Genomic DNA, 19,687 nt, shown 5'->3' on the forward strand with positions numbered 1-19,687 from the left:
AACCTTTAATTTAAACCTTGATAGGGGTTGGGCCAGTCAATTTAGGGATTATGCCACGTCGATTTCGAACATGGGTCAACTCAATTTTCGAATTGAGCAATGTCAGTTTTTTGTGTGTGGGCCAGGTCAGCTTTCATTGACATTGAAAAGTGACGTCATAGCTTGGTCACGACGGTTTTGTTAACACCGGATGTTAACGCTGGACGCTGGCCGGCTTTACCGCTCCATGCGGCATTTAATGCTTTCGCATTAAAAAGTCATAAATGAAGAAAATGGGGACGCGGAATCAGCTCTTTTAAAGGAGTACTGACAGGAACTTTAAATATTTTCGGGTTGTTGCTCTAAATAAAACACGGGTGTTGAGAACCCTAAAAAGAGTGTCGTAGTGCATGGGAATACAGTGAATATATTTTTAATACCGCTACCTTAAAAAGGCAATTTTGGTTTCGGTATCGACGGGACGGCTTCGCAGTGACGCTTCAACACAAGTATGACGTCACGGGAAAACTGCAACTCGCGACATACTAGCAACAGCTGTCAGTTTGCTGTCAGTTGCACGCGGTTCACGTAAGCAACGACGAGTGAATTGTTGTCCGGAGACCCTTACAGTGATTTCTGCGATTTAGGCTGCGTGAAGGACGCAGATTTTGCAAACCCAGTGGACCGTGTTGACCTGTCCTGATGATGTCTATTGCGGTGGGGCTGGCTTGCAGATGCTGGGAGACGAAAACTTTAAAATCAAAGTAAAATATTTTATACGTGTTGTCTGGCTCCGGTGTGTGGAGAGCGTTGATAGTGCACAGAATGGAAACAAAATGTCCACACAGGTGCAACGTAACAAGAGTAGTGTATTTCAACATCAAAACGGCTCCATCCGTCGGAACAGGCCAGAAGCAGCGTCAGGACGAGCGCTCCACTTGGCTGCAGCTCCGCATGTGGCTCCAGATGTGATCACTGATAAACAAGCGACCAGCAAGCGCGACTCACTTTGCTCGCTGTCTGTCTGTGCTCTTTTCACTTCAGACAGCTGACGAGGTAAAGGAGAAAGTCAAGGTTAACAGAAAAAAAAAAAAACTTCGGGGACGCTTGAGCTTCGCCTTCAAGAGTAGAACGCGACAGCGTAATCGGGCCCTGTGCGCATCACCTTCTCTATTGCTAACCGAGCTTCGGTTCTCAGTGCATGCCTGAACCGTATCCTTAGAAAACGAACGACAGTGCGCGTAACATTGGCCGTTCCGAACTATCCTAGAATGCCTACTACGGGTACAGTTAAGTGCCCACTACGCCACCATTCCTTTTGCGAATCAGCGGATGATCTACTGCGCTTCCGTAAGGCAACACGCGAACCCACGCAGCTTCTCACTTTGTTGATGCTTTTGCAGGTGATGATAATTAAATATTCTGAGTGCTTTGTAATGGGTGGGCCTCTAAGACACCCACTCGTTGCGCAATTCACATGCCTGGTGCAACTCTACGCTTCTGCCACACAATATTACATGCGTTAAGGAGACAACAACATGACACTCATATAGTGTTTTTTTTTTCTTCAAGGCAGTTTCAAGAAATAGCGTGGCTCTGTGGTAGAACACCTGCTTGCCACGCAGAGGCCTGGGTTCGATTCTCACTCCAAACGAAGTTTTTTGCTAATTATTTTACTTGCGTCTTTTTCGATTTTTCGGTCACGGACAAAATGATGATTTTTTGCTCACAACCAACGACACCAACGCCGACACCAACACCGGAATTTCTGCGAAACGCGCTCTTTAACGCTATCGCGTTAAAATTAGCGCAGCTTGCGCAAGGTCGCACAAGGCCGGGTCAGAGCGGAGCTGGTGTACTAGAAGCAGAAGAGGAAGAAGAGGACGACGTTGAAGATAACGAAGAGTGCGTGCGCCGGTTCATGAAGACGATAGTTTTACAGCAGAGCTTGATGTAGTCGGGGTTCTGCCCAGAGGACCGGAGCCAGCCAGAGTCCCAGGGAGATGTCGAGGAGAGGAGCCCGGAGCTGTTAACAGTAACGTTTATTTACAGGTAGCGTGTTGCTACATGATGGGGTTAGCATCATGGAAGCTCTCGGAGCTCGTGAGAGCTTGAGAGAACTTGTGAGAGTTTGTCGGGAGCGCATCGGCGCTCGCATTTTATGTGCTGGCCTTCCCAGGGTTCCCTGTAGGAAAAAACAATGGAGGCCAGGACAGTCCAATGAAAGTTTCCATCTTCACCTCCGCCCCCAAAAGGGGAAGGTGAAACGCCGCCTCCTTCCCAACCCACGAAAGGAGAAAGAGGCACATCCAGTTCGTCCCATGGCGAGGGAAAAACACTGCCCACGGCGCACACACGGCACAGCACGAAGACGTTGAGTCTTACGTGGAAGTCAATTTCGTAGTCTGCTGCAATGATGGGTATGCGGCGCCAGGCAGGCCACGTGGTGGAAACAGCGGCAACAAGGCGCCACGGATAACGTGGGAAATGCATCCGCAGACGGTTCCCAGACGCTGGGTCCTTTGTCCGGGGCACCTTGACGACAAAACAAGCCGCCTCGACGGCCAACAACTCTTCCTAATCTGTCAGTCGGTCAGGCGTGCCCAAAGGGTTTTACGAGGGGCGCAGACAACCTGAGAATATTAGACGAACGACCTTCGTGTTGTCGCCGCTCTTGGGGCATCTCTGGAACCGCTGACCCGGAAGAAATCAGGGTAGTCTTAGCCGCAATGTCTCGCGCGTCAAAGCGGCGCCAAGCCAGGCAGGCCGATCATAACAAGCTGTGAAGGTGGAGGTTGGCCGTCTGTCGTAGATAGAAAATGATCGTCACGAACCGGCACGCGCCATCTTCGTCCTCTTCTTCATCGCGTTCCTCTTCTGCTTCGCAACCAGAAGACGTGCGCCAATTTGTCCGGCGAGGGATGCAATAACTCGATGGGCGAGAGAACGAGCACAGAGAGAGAGAAAGAAAGAAATAGAACGAAAGAGAAAGAGGGAATTGGTTGGCGAAGAAAATGTTTTGCCTAGGAGAGATTCGAACCCGCGTACCCCCAATCCAAATGCCAGCGTCCTAACCACTCGGCTATCCAGGCACGCTGGCAGAGCAAAGCCTTTTTCTCTCTTTCTCTTTCTTTTTGTGTGTTTGTTTCGATATCTCTATCTGTGTGTAGTCGATCTCTCACCTACTATCTTTTTATCTGTTTCTTACATTTGTTATTTCTTTCTCATCTATATCTCTATGTAGTCTGTCTCACGCCTTCCATCTATTTCTCTGTACTATCCGCTGCTTTCTAACTATTTCTTTCTCTGTCTTTTCATCTCTTTCTTTCTCCCTTTTTTTCTACTTCGTTCTGTGTCTTTGTTTCTCTCTCTCTCTCTCTGTAGTCGGTCTATCGCCTTCTATCTCATTCTCTGTTTCTCCCCTATCTTTAGATCACGGTGTAAGAATATACTCAGGTGATGACACTCTTCCCCCAATGCATGGGAAACCGCAATCCACGCGCGTCCAGATAATGTTCTGGTTCTTATCAGATGACTTGCAGAGGGTGCTACGAAAAGCGGGGCAGTCGTCTCCATAGCAACGCGCATGCTGCTGATAACGTGCATTTTTCTGTGCCATTTTGCTGGATAATGTGCATCCGCCAAGCGGCGTCGAGGGGTGAAATCGAGAGAGAAACAGGAGAGGGCACGGCGAGCACGGCGGCGATGACATAGCACCACCGTGATTCGGCCATTCGGCTACTCGCGGGCGCTCTCCGTCTCAAGCCATTAGATGGCGCACCGCTCAACGGGCCGACGACCGAACATTTTCTGGCCGCTTAGGCGAGCGCAGTGTCAACACCTGAATATTCTTACACCGTGCTTTAGATACATTTTTTTGTTCCTATTTCTATCTATCTATCTATCTATCTATCTATCTATCTATCTATCTATCTATCTATCTATCTATCTATCTATCTATCTATCTATCTATCTATCTATCTATCTATCTATCTATCTATCTATCTATCTATCTCCTTCTGTCTCTCTCCCTCTACTCGTTCTCCCCTCCTCCTTTACCTCCTCCTCACCCTCACAATTCCCGTTCCCCCCGCTCGCTGTACTATAGTACTATACACAAGGCCATGCTCTGCGATGCCAGCGTGTCCAGATAGCCGAGTGGTTAGGACGCGAGTTCGAATCCCGTCTTGGCGAAGGAATTTTTTTCGACAACTATTTCTCTTTCTTTCTGTTTATTTCTTTCTCTCTGTCTGTACTTGTTCTCTCGCCCATCAAGTTATTGCATCCCCTCGCCATACAAATCCGCGCACGTCTTCTGGCGGCGAGGAAGCCGAGGAAGCCAGGCGATGAAGAAGTGGACGAAGATGGCGCGTGCCGGTGCGCGATGATGATCATTTTCTATCTACGACGCACGGCCAACCTTCACCTTAACAGCTCTGCTGTAAAAGAACAGACACTCAAGACTTCAGAGCGCCGCAAGTGGTCAGCACTTCGTCAACTTGGTTCCCTCAACGTCACGCGAACACCCGTGTTCTGGGACGCCCCAATTATTATTATTATTATTATTATTATTATTATTATTATTATTATTATTATTATTATTATTATTATTATTATATTGCTGTTGATGACAATCGTTACTGGCACACAGTCAGAAATGCGGCAAGAGAGAAATAGATGAAAAGGAAGAGGCAGGGAGGTTAACCTGGTGCAAGCGACCGGTTTGCTACCCTGCACAGGGGTGGGGATATAGGGGTCGGAAAGAGGACAGAGAGAGAGGGAGATAAATTAAAAACAAAACAAAACATGCACACATGCACACACATGCAGGACGTCCTATCACAGCCGTTCTGATAGCCCGGTTGAACGCAGAAAGCGCATTAGCGCCTGCACAGCCTTCTTCTGAGTCCTGTCCTGTCGGTGGCGCAGGATTCTTTCTTCCGAAAGAGTTCGGTCGTCCAATTTGTCAAGCGCGTTGCAAAGCGACTGTCGCTGCGAACAGTACCGTGGACAGTCGCACAGAATATGCTTAATTGTTTCATCACTTCCGCAGTGGTCACAGGCTGCGGTGTCGGCCATTCCTATGCGGAACGCGTACGCACAGGTAAATGCGACACCCAACCATAACCTGCACAGAAGGGTAGCGTCACCTCGACGAAGTCCTGGGGGAATTTGAAGGCTGAGAGTTGGGTCTAGGGCATACAGTCGTGCGTGCTGGAAGTGTGGCTCGTTCCACTGCGACGTGGTGAGTTGGCGAGCAAGCACGCGGAGCTTCCGTGCAGCGTCAGTTCTGGAGAGCGGTATTAAGAGTTGATCGTTTTCAGTATGGGCGGAACGGGCAGCTTGATCGGCCCGTTCATTGCCGATAATCCCACAGTGACTTGGAAGCCACTGAAAAGTTATTTCATGCCCTTTCTCAGTTATATGGTGCGTCTCTTCTGCAATGTCAAATACAAGTTGTTCGTGCGGGCCGCGTCGTAAAGGTGACAGAAGAGACTGCAGTGCCGCCTTGGAGTCACTGAACATAGTCCATTTTTGTGCCCGTTCATCACTTATGAAATGTAATGCGACACGAAGTGCTGCGAGCTCTGCTGCCGTCGATGTCGTAAGGTGGGAGGTCTTGAATTTGATTGTTGTGGCTTTAATCGGTATCACAACTGCTGCAGTTGAGCTGTTTGGCAAAACGGATCCGTCAGTGTATACGTGTACATAGCCTTGGTACTTCTCATATAGCAGGAGTAAAGCGAGCTGTTTAAGGGCAGGTGACGACATTTCCGCTTTTTTCCGGATGCCAGGTATTGTTAGGCTGATGTTGGGCTGAGTCAGGCACCACGGAAGAATCGAAGGTCTCGCGGCGGGCATGAAGCATGTTGGTAAAGACTCGCGATACGCGGTTACCGTTTGGCAAAAAGATGCGCGTGGTCTGTCTGCTGGTAAAGAGGCTAGGTGGTGGCGGGGAGTCCGAGCCAGATGCCTTATATGTGCCCTGAGTGTTTCAACGTCAATGTGCGTCTTGATGAGACGGTCTCCGGCGATCGCTATAGAAGCCGCCGTCGATGCACTACGAGGCAAGCCTAGGCAAATCCGGAGTGCCTGGGCCTGAACACTTTGTAACGTTCGTAGGCTTGTTTTGCTTGCGTTGGTTAATGCAGGCAAGCTGTACCGCAGGAAGCCGAGAAAAAGTACCCTGTACAGCTGTAGCATGGCACTTGAGGACATTCCCCAAGTCTTCCCAGCGAAAAACTTCAACAGATGACAGATGCCAATCAACCGCTTTTTTTAGGTACGATACGTGATGGCTCCATGATATGTCTCTGTCAATTATGACACCCAGAAACTTGTGTGATCGAATATACGGTATAGCTTCACCATTGATTATTACGCTGTAGTTATTCATAGGCTTGCGCGTAAACGCCACGAGAGCACACTTCTCGGAAGAAATTTCCAAGCCTCTGTTACGGAGGTAATGGGCAGTTTGAGTGGCAGCTCTTTGAATTCTCGCTCGCAACTGTAGGCGTGTTACGGCGGACGTCCAAATGCAGAGATCATCCGCGTACATTGATAGCCTAACTGTGCTTGGCAGGTGCTCAAGGAGGGCAATCAGCGTAAGATTGAACAGCACAGGACTGAGTACGCCGCCCTGAGGTACGCCACGGTAGCTATAATGTGGAGATGTTTCGCCGTCCTCGGTGCTCACAAAAAAGGATCGCATTGAGAGATAGCTACGTATCCAACGTAACATCCGACCGCCTATTCCTACCTCTTCGAGTGCGGTGAGGATGGCTTCATGCGTAACGTTGTCATACGCCCCTTTGACGTCGAGGAACAAAGAAGCGCAGAGACGCTTTCGGCCTTTCTCGTGTTGAACGTAGGTGACCAGGTCGACTACGTTGTCAATCGATGATCGACCACGTCGAAATCCTGCCATGGCATCTGGGTAGGTATTGTTGCACTCCAAGTACCACTCCAGGCGTCCGAGGATCATCCTCTCCATGACTTTGCCTACACAACTGGCCAATGCGATGGGGCGGTAGGACGAGAGCTCCAACGGTGACTTGCCCGGTTTCAGCAGTGGAACCAGGCGACTAGTCTTCCAGCTTGTCGGGAGCGTGTCATCTTGCCAGGATTTGTTGTACAACTCCAGGAGAAGAGTTCTCGCGCGTTCGCCCAGATGACACAGGGCTCTGTACGAAATTCCGTCGGGCCCTGGTGCCGACGCGTGTCCACACAAAGCTAGTGCTGCCTTGAGTTCATGGATGGAAAATGGCAAATCCAAGCGGGGATCTCGTGGTTGTGGACAGATGCTCGAGGGTAATAGGCTGGTTTGTGCTGTGAGTTGCCCAGATAATCTGGCACAAAATTCTTCTGCCACGTCAATATCTGGGCGCTTTTGAGAGAGAGCTAGCGCCTTGAATGGTGACCGCTGAATGGGTTTTGTGCGCAGACCTCGTACCGTCCTCCACAATAGCGATAGAGGTTTACGAGGGTCAAGGGACTCGCAAAAAACAGTCCAACGTTGCGATTCGAGTTTATCTATGCGGCGCTGAATCTTCTTCTGTAGACGTCGAGCGGTCCGTAAGTCTTCCATTGCGGCTATCAGTAGTGACATAGCCTGATTTCTTTTTCTTTTTTTACAATAAGGTGTACTTTCATCTATTGCACACCAGGATTAGTGTCTCTAGTTATTTATTGCTTCTTTCCTGGTACAAGCTTTCGTTTCTATTATGTACTCTTATCGACGCCTTTAAAGAGTCCGGTTGCATCAATCTCCGCCATGATTTCTCTTCCGCCAGTATTCTCAACGTGTTCTGCATTATAAGAACCGCTGGCCATTTAATACTTTCATCCACTTTAGAACGCAGATCCTCTGAAAGATGCAGGCCTTCGACGGTTTTTGTTGGGAGAATACCGTGGTATTTTATTACAATGTATTGAGGAGCTTCCGATCTTGTGTTCCAATAATTGCTCCGGCTTTTTTTTTCTTTTTTCTTATGGGGCAACCAGCTCAAACTTCAAATATAGTGATGCCCCTCCCCCCCCCCCCCCCCTTTGTGTCATACAGATTTTTCCCTACTCCTTTCTCTTTGGCCCCTTTTATAAATTTTCCTATTATTTATCTTTCCATCCTTAATTTTGTCCCCAATTTGACGTCTCTGTCCCTCTTTATTTTTATAACAACGGGTTACCTGTTTACGTTTTAAATTAGCCTGCACTTGGTCGCCAGCTTTTTTTTTATCTTTTCCACTGTTCTGTGTCCACGCTTTTTTAGGTACTGGTATCAACACACCCTAGCCGTCTATTTATTCTCATTCATAATTCTAAGTCTTTCTCCAAAACTAATTTCACTCGGTAAGGGTACCCTTCCTTCAGTCGTCGGTGAATATGCAGTAATGATTTGCCTTTCCTAAATTGTCAAACAAATTTTACTTGGTAATCTTTGTGCACCATTTTCAGCAGTTCTATGAAAGCTTCATCAAAGGTCTCGTGCTTGACGATTTCGCACAGCATTTCCCTCTCCACCGTTCTAGTAAGCTCTCTTTAATATCTAGAGCAACAATATCTACAAATGCCATACATTACTGTCTGCATTAGCGTCTGCCTGGACTTAAACCATTCTGTAGTTCCCCTAAGATACCACGTTTTTTTTTTTTACCCACTTCGACAGTTCTAATTTCATGGCTCGTATTTTCATTCTGTATCCACAGACGTTACTGTAACTGGCATGTGCGAGTTTGTCTTACTCTTATATTCTTTGTCTTCGTAGATAAAATGCATCTTGCTTTTACGCCATTTCCCGGGAAATTTTTTTAATACTTTGCTCCCTATGAGACCATTCGTGATTTCATTTATTGTTGTTTCCATGTCGTTAGGGATATGCAATTCTGTTTTATTCCAGTACAAGTTCTCGATTAATCTTAAACGCTGAGCCCTCAAATTTCCTTGTTGAGGGATCTGGTTAAGTATAGACTACGCTTTTTTTATTACAGATGTTATCGCTCATAACGCCGTTCATGGAACGCTGTGCGTCGTCTCCTTCGAAGATTTTATCCTGTTTATCTCTTACAAAATGTTGCGAATTCGTAGGCACTAATCCTGGTGCTCTTACATTGTTCCAGAATCTTTTTTCGTTCGTCGCTATCCCTTCTGCGAATTCGCTACACTCACCGTTCTCTTGGGTATTTTTCATTTTTTCTTGCGTTAGCTCACTTGCTACTGTTTTCTTCTAGTGGGACTTGTTCCATCTAAGAAGCACCGCTTCTTCCTGTAATCCCCAACTTTTTAGCTCATCTGTGATCCCTGGGCGCTTTGTTGAGAGCTCACCTATAGCTTGCTTCATATCTTTATTCCTGTGTTTGCGTGGTTTTCCGTTTCAACAGCAACTATTCTTTACCTCTACTTCTCTTATCTCCTCCTGCACGACCTTTTTCCGTTTCCTCGTAATCCCAGCCTGCTCAGGAGATGCCTCCATTGCTTTCTCGGTGTATTTTGTGATCTCTGCTGTTTGCCCTTCGTTCAGCTGCAAGTATACTGGTGCGATTACTCGTGTATGGCTCCGGTATTTCTCCCAAAGTATAAGGTTGTAAGTCTTTGATTCCGATCTACCCGAGCTATATTTTCCGTGTTCATCGACCGTCATTTGGTCTATTCGTTCGTGAACCGTTTCTGAGAACAAAAGGCGACTCCTTGTAATCGCATTGCCATGTTATCTTTCCATGCCACCTATTCTCTCTGGTAATTACTACAAGATTGTTCCATCCCTCTCACAGATCCAGATAAGTGAGTCGTTGTAATCATGTATATGCGTCTAGATCCTTCATGTGCGCATTCATATATCCGACTAATATCTCTGGGTCCGACTGTCTGAACGCCTCAGGCGGGTATGCGCCGCAGGATTTGGGCAAGCTTCACTACCGTGTACAAAAGGTGCGAGTGTCAAACGAAAACGAACACGTAAAAAAGAGAGACAGAAAGAAAGCGATAGAAGAAAGAGGAAGCGAAAATAGAGAGAAATAAAAGGAATAAATACATACAAAGCGGAGCGACGGACGCGGCCGAAGCAGATATCAAACGAGCCGGCCCATTTCCGTCGCTCGGAGGGTGCATGCGATAGCATCACCCCGCTCGGGAGGCCTGCCGTCGAAGCAGGCAGGAAACGCCCCGCCCATCTTTAACGACCATGAAAAGACGCGAGGGGGGGGTGTCGCGCGAGCAGCAACTTTGAACTTCGAATCTAAGGGCGCGGTAGCGATCGCTGGCGCGCACGCGATCGACAGCCATCACAGCGGGCAGCTCGTATACCTTTCTACGTGCTGCGCTCTCAAGGCGAAGTAACTATGCGGAGAGCATCTCTCCCTGGAGCGGCCGTATTCTCTTACACCAGCGTTTTGTTGTTACGCGAGATCGGATAAAAAACAGTTAGCTGCCAGCCTCACTTCGTATAACACTACAATTTGTTGCTATCGCATTCATTGCTTCGCCCTTGCAGTGAAACAGTTTTGTTTTAGACGATACAGATTTTTTATAAAAATCCTATGACAGTAAGGCTCCTGCCGTTTGCGCACCCTAACTCCACGTCGAGGCGGAAATACTTTGCCGCCGTTAAAATGGCACTGTTGCGACCAATTGACAAAAACTTCTTAATTAACTTTTTAATTATTGACTTGAAGGCAGGTGTTTATATTACAAAGTTGTAGTGCGTGCCAATTCACGGCATACCTATTTTTTAGAAATCACGAAAGTTGCAAGTAGCCCCGCCACGGTGGTCTAGTGGTTATGGCGCTCGGCTGCTGACCCGAAGGTCGCGGGATCGAATCCCGGCCGCGGCGGCTGCATTTTCGAGGGAGGCGAAAATGTTTGAGGCCCGTGTACTTAGAGTTAGGTGCACGTTAAAGAACCCCAGGTGGTCGAAATTTCCGGAGCCCTCCACTACGGCGTCTCTCAATCATATCGTGGCTTTGGGACGTTAAACCCCAGATATTATTATTATTACTAAAGTTGCAAGTAGTTCGAGATATTCATCGTCGAATTTCAAGATCGAAATCGAAACTGATCGTGCCCGGCGCGCACGAAGCGCGCCTGTTCTGCTACGTCATGCAGACCGGAACTACCCGTCACAAGGGAGTGACGAACTTCGAATGACGGCGCGCCGCGGCCGTATGTTTCCGTGAAAAGCTGCAAAGTCATCTCGCCTATGCCCTCGCATTGCTTTGCTTTTGCGCGTAGTGTTTGGTGCTTATCTGCTTCTTTCGAACTGTGCACAAGAAAGCCGCAATATCAACCTCTTTTTCTGGGAAGCATAAAACTCAGGGGCGGCCACTGCGGCGCTTCTTCCAGAGAGGCAAAATAGTTTTACAGCGAAAGCTGTTATGAGATCATTTCACCGGCCGTTTTTGGCGCCGTAGTTGTCCGCCGCCGCCGCCGCCGCCGGTGTCCGTAACCAGTATCGCTCGAAATAAGAAAAAAAACTAAATAAGAAAAAAATTCCAGGATGGAACGAGGTTCGAACCTGGGCCCTCTGCGTGGGAGCCCAGTATTCAACCTCTGAGCCATGCCGGTGCTTGAAACTGCTTTGCAAAAAGGTCCTATACAGGCTTCATGTCGGGAAGGAACCACATTAGCATATGCAATATAGCGTGGTAGAAGAGTAAAATAAGCACCAAGTGTCGCACAATGCGAATTCTGTAAGCAGGCGTCACACAATGCGAATTGCGCAACGAGTAGGTTGTTGAAAGCTTCCAACCCATTACAAAGGCTTCTGCCATAATTCTTCATCGTCATCAGCCACAGCATCAACAAAGTGCGCATAATGCCTTACATGGGTTTAGCCGGTACCAACGCTCTCCGTAGAATGACGAAAAATGGCACAGTGCCTGCTGCCCTACTTCTCAAAAATTACAATGATTTATAGCGTAGTGGGTCCCTCGCAAGTGCACTTGTATTGGTTGCCAAGGAAGCCGATAAGCGCATGATCCACTTCTTCGGGGTCTCAGTAAAATTACAATGATTTATAGCGCAGTGGGTTCCTCGCAAGTGCACTTGTATTGGTTGTCAAGGAAGCCCATTAGCGCATGATCCATTTCCTCGGGGTCTCAGTAAACTTCTTCGCGCCCCACCCCCCCCGTCTCTTTCCCACGTCAACGTATGTTATACAGCATGACGGGAGAGGGAAATAGCGACCGGGCGTCACTCAATGCAAATTACATAACTGGTGGGCCGTTTAAAGATTCCAACCCATTACAAAGGGCTGAGCCATAATTCTTCATCGTCATCAGTCGTCGCGTCAACAAAGTGCACATAATGCCTTACAGAGCTGGTGCCTCGCTTCTCCGCAGAATGACGAATAATGGCTTAGTAGGTGCTTCCCAACTTCACAAAAATTGTGATTTATGACGTAGTGGGTACCTTTCTAGTGTACTTGTATTGTAGCCCCAAGAGAGCTTAACGGGCTCTAGAAACGCCGCTCTTCCAGCTTTCGCTGTGACTGTGCTGCGGTTTCAGCGCAGGCCTGGCGTTTTTTCGCGACTCTTTATAGTTGAAGAAAGAAACATATAGGCACCACCCATCGCACGCAAACATTAAGCTGTCTACTAGTGTATTTCAGAATGCTTGCCGATTTTTCTGACCAGATTCTGCTTTGGCGCGCCTTCATTCAGCTTTCATCACTTCCCTGTCACGTGTCATTCCAGTGTTCTGCCGCGCTTCGTGCGCGCCGGGTGCGATCAGTTTCGATTTTGCCCTTGAATTTCGATTATGAATATCTCGAACTACGTGCAACTTTTGTGATTTCTGAAAAAGATATATACAATAAATTGGCACGCACTACAACTTTGTGATATAAGCACCTGCCCCCAAGTCAATAATTAAAGAGATAATTAACGATTTTTTGTTAATTAGTCGCGTCAGCCTCCTTTTTGCTGCGGAAAAGTATTTCCGCCTTGACAGAGTCCATGTGCGAAAACGACAGGAGCCGGACTGTCATAGAATTTTTATAAAAAATCTGTATTGTCTAAAAAAAACATAATGGGCAAAAACAGCGCGCAGACGGACGGGACGAAGAAAAGGATGCACAGAACAAGCGCTGTTCTGTGTATCCAGCGGAAAAGGAAGGGTTTTTTTGTGCTCTTGACCGAGGGACAGTTTTCCGAGAAGGCCTCTGCAGCATTGACGAAAAACTTCCGGTTAGCGACAGGAGAGTCAAAAAAGGTTCAGGAAAGAGCAAAGGAATTTTTGCAGGAATTGATCCTGGAACGCCTGTCGAGAAGTGTAGCGAAAGCTCAGTGGTTATGCTTGGAACCGTTCTTCTCGATAAAGACCCACAAACCGGAGCAGCCTTTTCGCACTATCGTCTCTGAGAATGGCACGTGGCAGGTAGTTGATTCAACCTTTCTGCAGAAACAACTAGAAAAATCAGTAGTGCAAGATCCCTTCATAACACATGTCCAGGAATTCGGGACATCAGAGCCATATATACCCTTCGGGAGAGTTTGGCGATTGTTTCATCTCGCCGCTCTCCGAGCTCCGCCCCAGCGCCGCCCTCTTCTCGTGACGTAAACCCTCTCTCCTCGCCGGCGGCGGCGGGCGGCAGTGGCGACAGCGCGGCGCGGAGTCCGGCGCTGCCGCGATGGAGAGACGCTGGCGCGCCGCACATCGCTGAGGAGCGCGCGTAGGTTAAGAAACTCTTGTGCGAAGCCGCGCGTATTCATGGCGACTGCTCCTCGCATTCAAGCGTGAATTTGTTGCTTGAGATGGGCTGCTGTTGCTGCTGTTGCGCGGTTGGCTGTTCAAACAGCAGCGCGCAGGGTTTCCGCCTTTTTAGGCTTCCGATGGAAAAGAAGCGACGACGCCTTTAGATCAGAAACATCAAACGCAGCAAATGCACCCCGACCGACTGCTCCGTGCTATGCGAGATACGTACTTGAGTATTTAGCTTGAATATTGCTGGTATTATAAACAGCGTACCATTAACACAATCTTATTATTGGTTGTGCAATGGGGCCCTTTCAGGCGCACAAACTTTAAAAATAATTTTGTCACGCTGAAAAAAAAAGGAGTTTTATGGTTCGCGTTTCGATCGCTTGGGCAGACTGAAATTTTGCAGCGATCGCGCTATAAGTGTCAAGCGTGATGTGTTGCGTTTACGTAATTTATCGCGCGTTCTGAGCACGAGCTTGGGATGTTACCGTGATGTTGTGAGGGGAAGATTTATTTCGATATCGCAGGTTAGTGCCGCCGCGCGTCAGCTGCGGCGGTTACTTGGCATGTGCTGTGCGTTATGTGGTCTGCGTTTCTGTGGCTGTCAGCCTATGGTGTCATTTACCGCTGTGTTGCCGCTTGTGTACATGCTACCAGTTTCACGTTTAATTCGCGCATGTAAATTAATCTGTGCCTCTGCTAAGCGAATGTGCCTTGCGCTTTTTAGTCATGCACGTATAGTGCACGATGTCTGTGCTCGTGCAGGAAGCTCTTCCATTATAGCAAGGGGCCCTTATGTGCTCGATGAAATTTCGTGATTAGGAAGTATAGAGCGCGAAGAAGTTGAGCAGAAAAAAAGTAAACCAACAGGATGTCCGCTATCAGACTAGCCAAACGAGGTACTGTTTTCATTTAACACGCGCCTACTGGGGGCCCTGCACCTGCTCTGACGAAAACCTTAGATGCCACAGCAAACGCGAAAATTGACCGCCGGCGTCCGCGGCGTCGGCGTCCCGCGTCGGCGGCGTCAACATGAGGGATGTAAAAAATCATCACGTAATGACGTGACCATACGACCAAAGATTGTGACGTCATCATGACGCCGAATAACGTGACTTCACACGATGACGTCAGCCCATGACCAGATGTGGTGTAGAAAGCTTGCAGTGCCTCCGATCTTGGAGGCAGTGCAAAACAATGTTAAGTCACAAAGCTTTCAAGGGGAGGGGGGGAGGCGTGAGGAACAATACATCAACTGAAGAAAAGGAAGACGGCTTTCGCCTTCGAGTGGTCTTAGGCGAATGCATAAGGAACCCTGCGAGTTTTTCTCTCTTACTAGAGAGGTTTAATGCCGGGGACTCCAAGCCGCTTCCTTATTCACCCTCTTACGTTCCCTTGTACTCTCAGCCGCACCCATGACTATACAAAGAAACGTAAGGGGCTTACCTACGCAAGGCACTTTGGGGTCCCGCCACTAAAATTCTCTGAGAGGGAATTTTAGGGCTCGAGATCCCCAAGCCGCTTGTGTACGCCCGCTTTTGCGCTTTTGTGGCCTTAATACAATTACGTGCGCTGGTATCTGTTTCTTTTAAAAGCAGAGCTGTTTAAGCTTGGAGAATCCCCGTTAGTGGCGAATAAAAATTGTCATCATCATGAACCGGCACGCAATCCGTCCTCTTCTTTATCTTCTGCTTTGCTGCCAGAACACGTGCACAGACTTTTCCGGCGTGGTACGCAATGATTCTCACGTAACACTTATCACGTGACATGTTCCAAAAATCACACCTGTTATATATGCTCGTCACAGGGTCACATCACGCAACACCAATTTTTGTGTATATCAATCTGGCGGAACGGCCGCCATCGCACCATGAGCGTGGCACGTAAGTCATGCTGTACATGACACGCGTGTCATGATTTTTTGTCATGATTTTCGTATTAACTCCCTTTATTTATGTTCGTCATACAGTCATGTCACGCAATACCAATTTTGGTGTATATCAAGCTAGCGAAACGTCCGCCAGCGCACCATGAGCGTGGCACGTAAGTCATGCTGTACATGGCACGCGTGTCGTGATTTTCATAATAACTCCTGCTATTTATGTTCGCCATACACTCTTGTCAAGCCATACCAATTTTGGTATATATCAAATTAACGAAACGGCCGCAAGAGCACCAAGACTGTGGCATGTAAATCATGCTGTACATGACATGCATGTCATGATTTTCATGTTATGACCAGTCAATTATGTTTGTCATACAGTCACATTATGCCATACCAATTTTGGCATACACCCCATGAACGAAACGGCCAGGAGAGCACAAAGTCCTAGCCGGCTAGATAGTAGATAGACAGATAAATATGCTCAAAGTCGCAGATGTTCGCTAAGAAATGCTTCGCATTTCAAAAAACCAAGATAGACGCAATCCCAAAGGTCTCCATAGCTCGAAAAGTCACCGATGATCACGATACTCCGTCATACGAACTCTGAGCGCAGCTTTGTGTTGAGGTAACGCGAACTGTGAATTCCTGGCTATGCGCATTGGAACATTCGTTACATATTGCCACAGAAACTGCCAGTGCTCGAGTGCTACGCACGCCACTCTGTGCATTGCAGGCGTCATGCATCAACATCCCCGTCACGAGAAGCAAGACAGTAGCAGCGCACCCACCAGCCCTGCATGCGCACGAGCTCCGACCGAAGGGCCAGCACGCATGACGGAGGAAGAAAGCGATGTTAGAGGCCAGTGGCTCGTGATATCGACAGAATCCACGTTCGCTGTCTTTCGTCCTCGTTCGCTCTATCGGTTACGCCGACTACGCCAACGGCGATGCCGAACAACGCAGGAACAGACGCCTAACCGCTCTAAAGGCACAGTGCGGACTCGAATCGGCGTGCACAACTCGGTTTCACGATGATTTGGACACGTCTAATTCACTCCATATTCTTCATTAAACTTGTATAACAATGTTCTTGCAAAATTTCGCTTTCGCAATTTGTTTAGGAGCGCTAGATTTCACGAATGAACAGCGCGTACATAGCCTCAGCCGTGCGCCCGTCGCGCGGAAAGACTATATATGGCGGACGCCGCCGGAGCGGAGGCGTGGCGGTGACGTGAACAGCGTCATCGCCGCGCCGCGACGTCACTGCCCCGCCCATTCGCCAGACTCTCCCCATCGACGGCTCTGCGGAACATCGACAACTAGCGCCATCTGTTGTGTTGGCTGCTAAGTGGCACCGTCACTTAATGGGAACCGACCTTTGAACATTTATTGTTGTGTAACGCTTCAATGTACGCTTAAATCACTTCGTTCATATAATATGGGAGTCATTATGCCACAGTGCGAGAAGTTTTGCTTTATTCCCATTAACTTCCTGGGTTCGAGAGCCACTTTTATGTGCTATGTGTAACTCCGTAGGAGATAATTTAAAAATTTATGTAAAAACAATGCGCCCTCACCTGCTTAAATCACTGAAGGGACCTAATCTCGATGATTCAATATTCGTACCTGTGAAGTTTGGCGGATGTCGGCGAAGTTTCTGAGGTTCGACGGGAACTTTTGTCTAAGGTGCATTGCAGCGAAACCGCCTTATAGGGGTGCATACGCTTCATAGTGTTTACGGTTGCCCTAAAACAGGTGAAAATGTCAGTGTTTTTATATAACCTTGTTTTTCTTGAAGCTGCTAACGATATGGAGGGTATGAATACTGTGGAGGTCTTAAGTTGTTAATTAGCAATGAGAAGTCTTAGGTTAATTAGAGCAGATGGTAAAAAATGAGAATAGCTCCTCGTAATTCAAAGTAAGTAAGAATTGACAAGATATATTGATACGGATACGAATTTTGCTCCACTGCATGTAAGTAATCAAGGGTACTAATGAATTTAACAATTTACTTAAAACTTATTGGTGAAAGCGGTTAGTATAGAAGGACATGTATATTATATATATATATTTAGATATAGTATTGCAATGCAAGCCATTAATATTAGATGGCTGTCGCATGCAAGTAGCTAGCAGTAGATACTGTTATAGCTAATTAGTAATCAAAGGTATAAGAGATATGGTGATTGTACTCTGTCATTATTAATACTTACACCTTGAAGTAAATAGAAAAGGGGTCAATAAGAATCAACTAATCCGAGGATTGCGTTGTAATGTATCACATGGAAGTGGAGACGAAGAGGATCAAAGATATAAGAATCTTAGCTTGCTAATTAGTGATTAGGGCTCTTTTAGCTTAATTACAATGAAAAATTAACAGAGTTGACAATGACCCCCAAGAATTCACACTGAGTGAGATTTACTTAGCAACATTATGCACATTTGCACCCTGACCATATAAGTAATCACTTGTAATGAATTCACCAATTTTAAGGTTATAATAGAAATCTTTCAGTATATAAGGATATGTACATGATATATATAGGGTATTCAATGTATGAAATTAACATCCGAGATAGATAGTAACATGCAATTATCTTTAGTGATAGTAATCGATAATTAGTAATCAGGGATAATTTGGGGAAAATCTATGGAACCTAGCAATTAAAGATGACGATTATAGTTTATTAGTGATCGTTGTAGGCAGTTGCCAAGTGCGGGTATATGGTCAATAAATTAATAGGTCGACAACATAGTAATGCATCAAATGAAAGCATATAGGAAGAGGCTGAATACACTTGGAATGTGTGCTAATTGGCATTTAGGGGCTCTGGAGCGTAAATAATATTAATATTTTTTACAGCAGAGTTATGCCCACGCTTTGTACTACTCGCGATGTAGACAAAACACAATCATCATTATGCCGGCGCACTCAGCATAGCTGTGCCTAGTTAAGCCATGTTAATCATAGCCAATTGTAATTAAGTTTAGTTGAGCACGATGAAGACTAATTAGCCAAGCATAATACAGCCAGAAGGCTAATTAACCCTAATTAATCTGAGTTGAGATTCTAGTCTGCGTAGTCATGCCAAGCTCGGCAAGAGATGCCGAGTGATACCGATATATTAATTATCAATGAGTCTAATTAGCATTAATTACGTTAATTAACTCATTAGGTCTAGATTGACTTGTGGTGAAAGCTCGTCGAGATGAAGCCTCGAGTATGTAGATTATACTAATTAAGCTCATTAGCGTAATTAAGCTAATCAATATATAATTAATGATAGCTTTACTAGGGATGCAGGTTAAGCTAGACCACGTTCCAAATGTGCAAATTAGACCTATTATGCTAATTATTCCAATTAATCTGACTAAGCTAATTAACCTATTTGGTGTTGTGACTGCCGAGCGATACCCAATCGAACCCGATCAACGCCTAGTCTATACTCGCGATTACCAATGTGACCCCGTGAACACTTCGTGCATCGCCGTGTGAAGGCGCGTGTGTCTAGTCAAGCCAAGACCAGCGAAGTGCCGACCAGCTCTGCTCTAGCCAAGGTTTGCGCGACTCAGTGCAATAATAATACCTGAGGTTTAACGTCCCAAAACCACGATATGATTATGAGAGACGCCGTAGTGGAGGGCTCCGGAAATTTCGACCACCTGGGGTTCTTTAACGTGCACCTAAATCTAAGTACACGAAGCTCAAACATTTTCGCCTCCATCGAAAATGCAGCCGCCGCGGCCGGGATTCGATCCCGCAACCTTCGGGTCAGCAGTCGAGTGCCATAACCACTAGACCACCGTGGCGGGGCGCGCGACTCAGTGCAAGCTGCGCAAATTTTTTAAAATTAGGTCAGCTATGCAGAATTCACGGTAAGAGTATCTTACTAATGTTGATCTACATTCGCACCTTGGTACACAGTGCATTGCTAATGAATGGTGACAATGAATTCAACATATGTTCAATTTAGGGGTGAAAGCTGTCAGTGTAGGACATCAGTAAAATAGATAGATAGTATGTAATCTATGCAGCTATAGATCTCAATGTATGCAGTTACAGTACAGTGGTGGGAAGTAGTAGAATATCATTCATTATTAGCAGTCATAAATATCATTAATTCGTAAACA

At 46.9% G+C, this 19,687-nt stretch overlaps 1 long non-coding RNA gene across 1 annotated transcript in view; it reads left to right on the forward strand.

Moving 5' to 3' along the window:
• Positions 1-10,732: 10,732 nt before the first annotated feature.
• Positions 10,733-19,687, forward strand: part of LOC125758476 (uncharacterized) — a 151,926-nt gene continuing 142,971 nt past the window's right edge. The window contains exon 1 of the long non-coding RNA XR_007416113.1: positions 10,733-10,777. This is a non-coding gene — a long non-coding RNA (uncharacterized LOC125758476). The remainder of the gene's footprint in view (positions 10,778-19,687) is intronic.

This window comes from Rhipicephalus sanguineus, chromosome 1 (genome assembly GCF_013339695.2).
Source record: "Rhipicephalus sanguineus isolate Rsan-2018 chromosome 1, BIME_Rsan_1.4, whole genome shotgun sequence".
Taxonomy (NCBI): domain Eukaryota; kingdom Metazoa; phylum Arthropoda; class Arachnida; order Ixodida; family Ixodidae; genus Rhipicephalus; species Rhipicephalus sanguineus.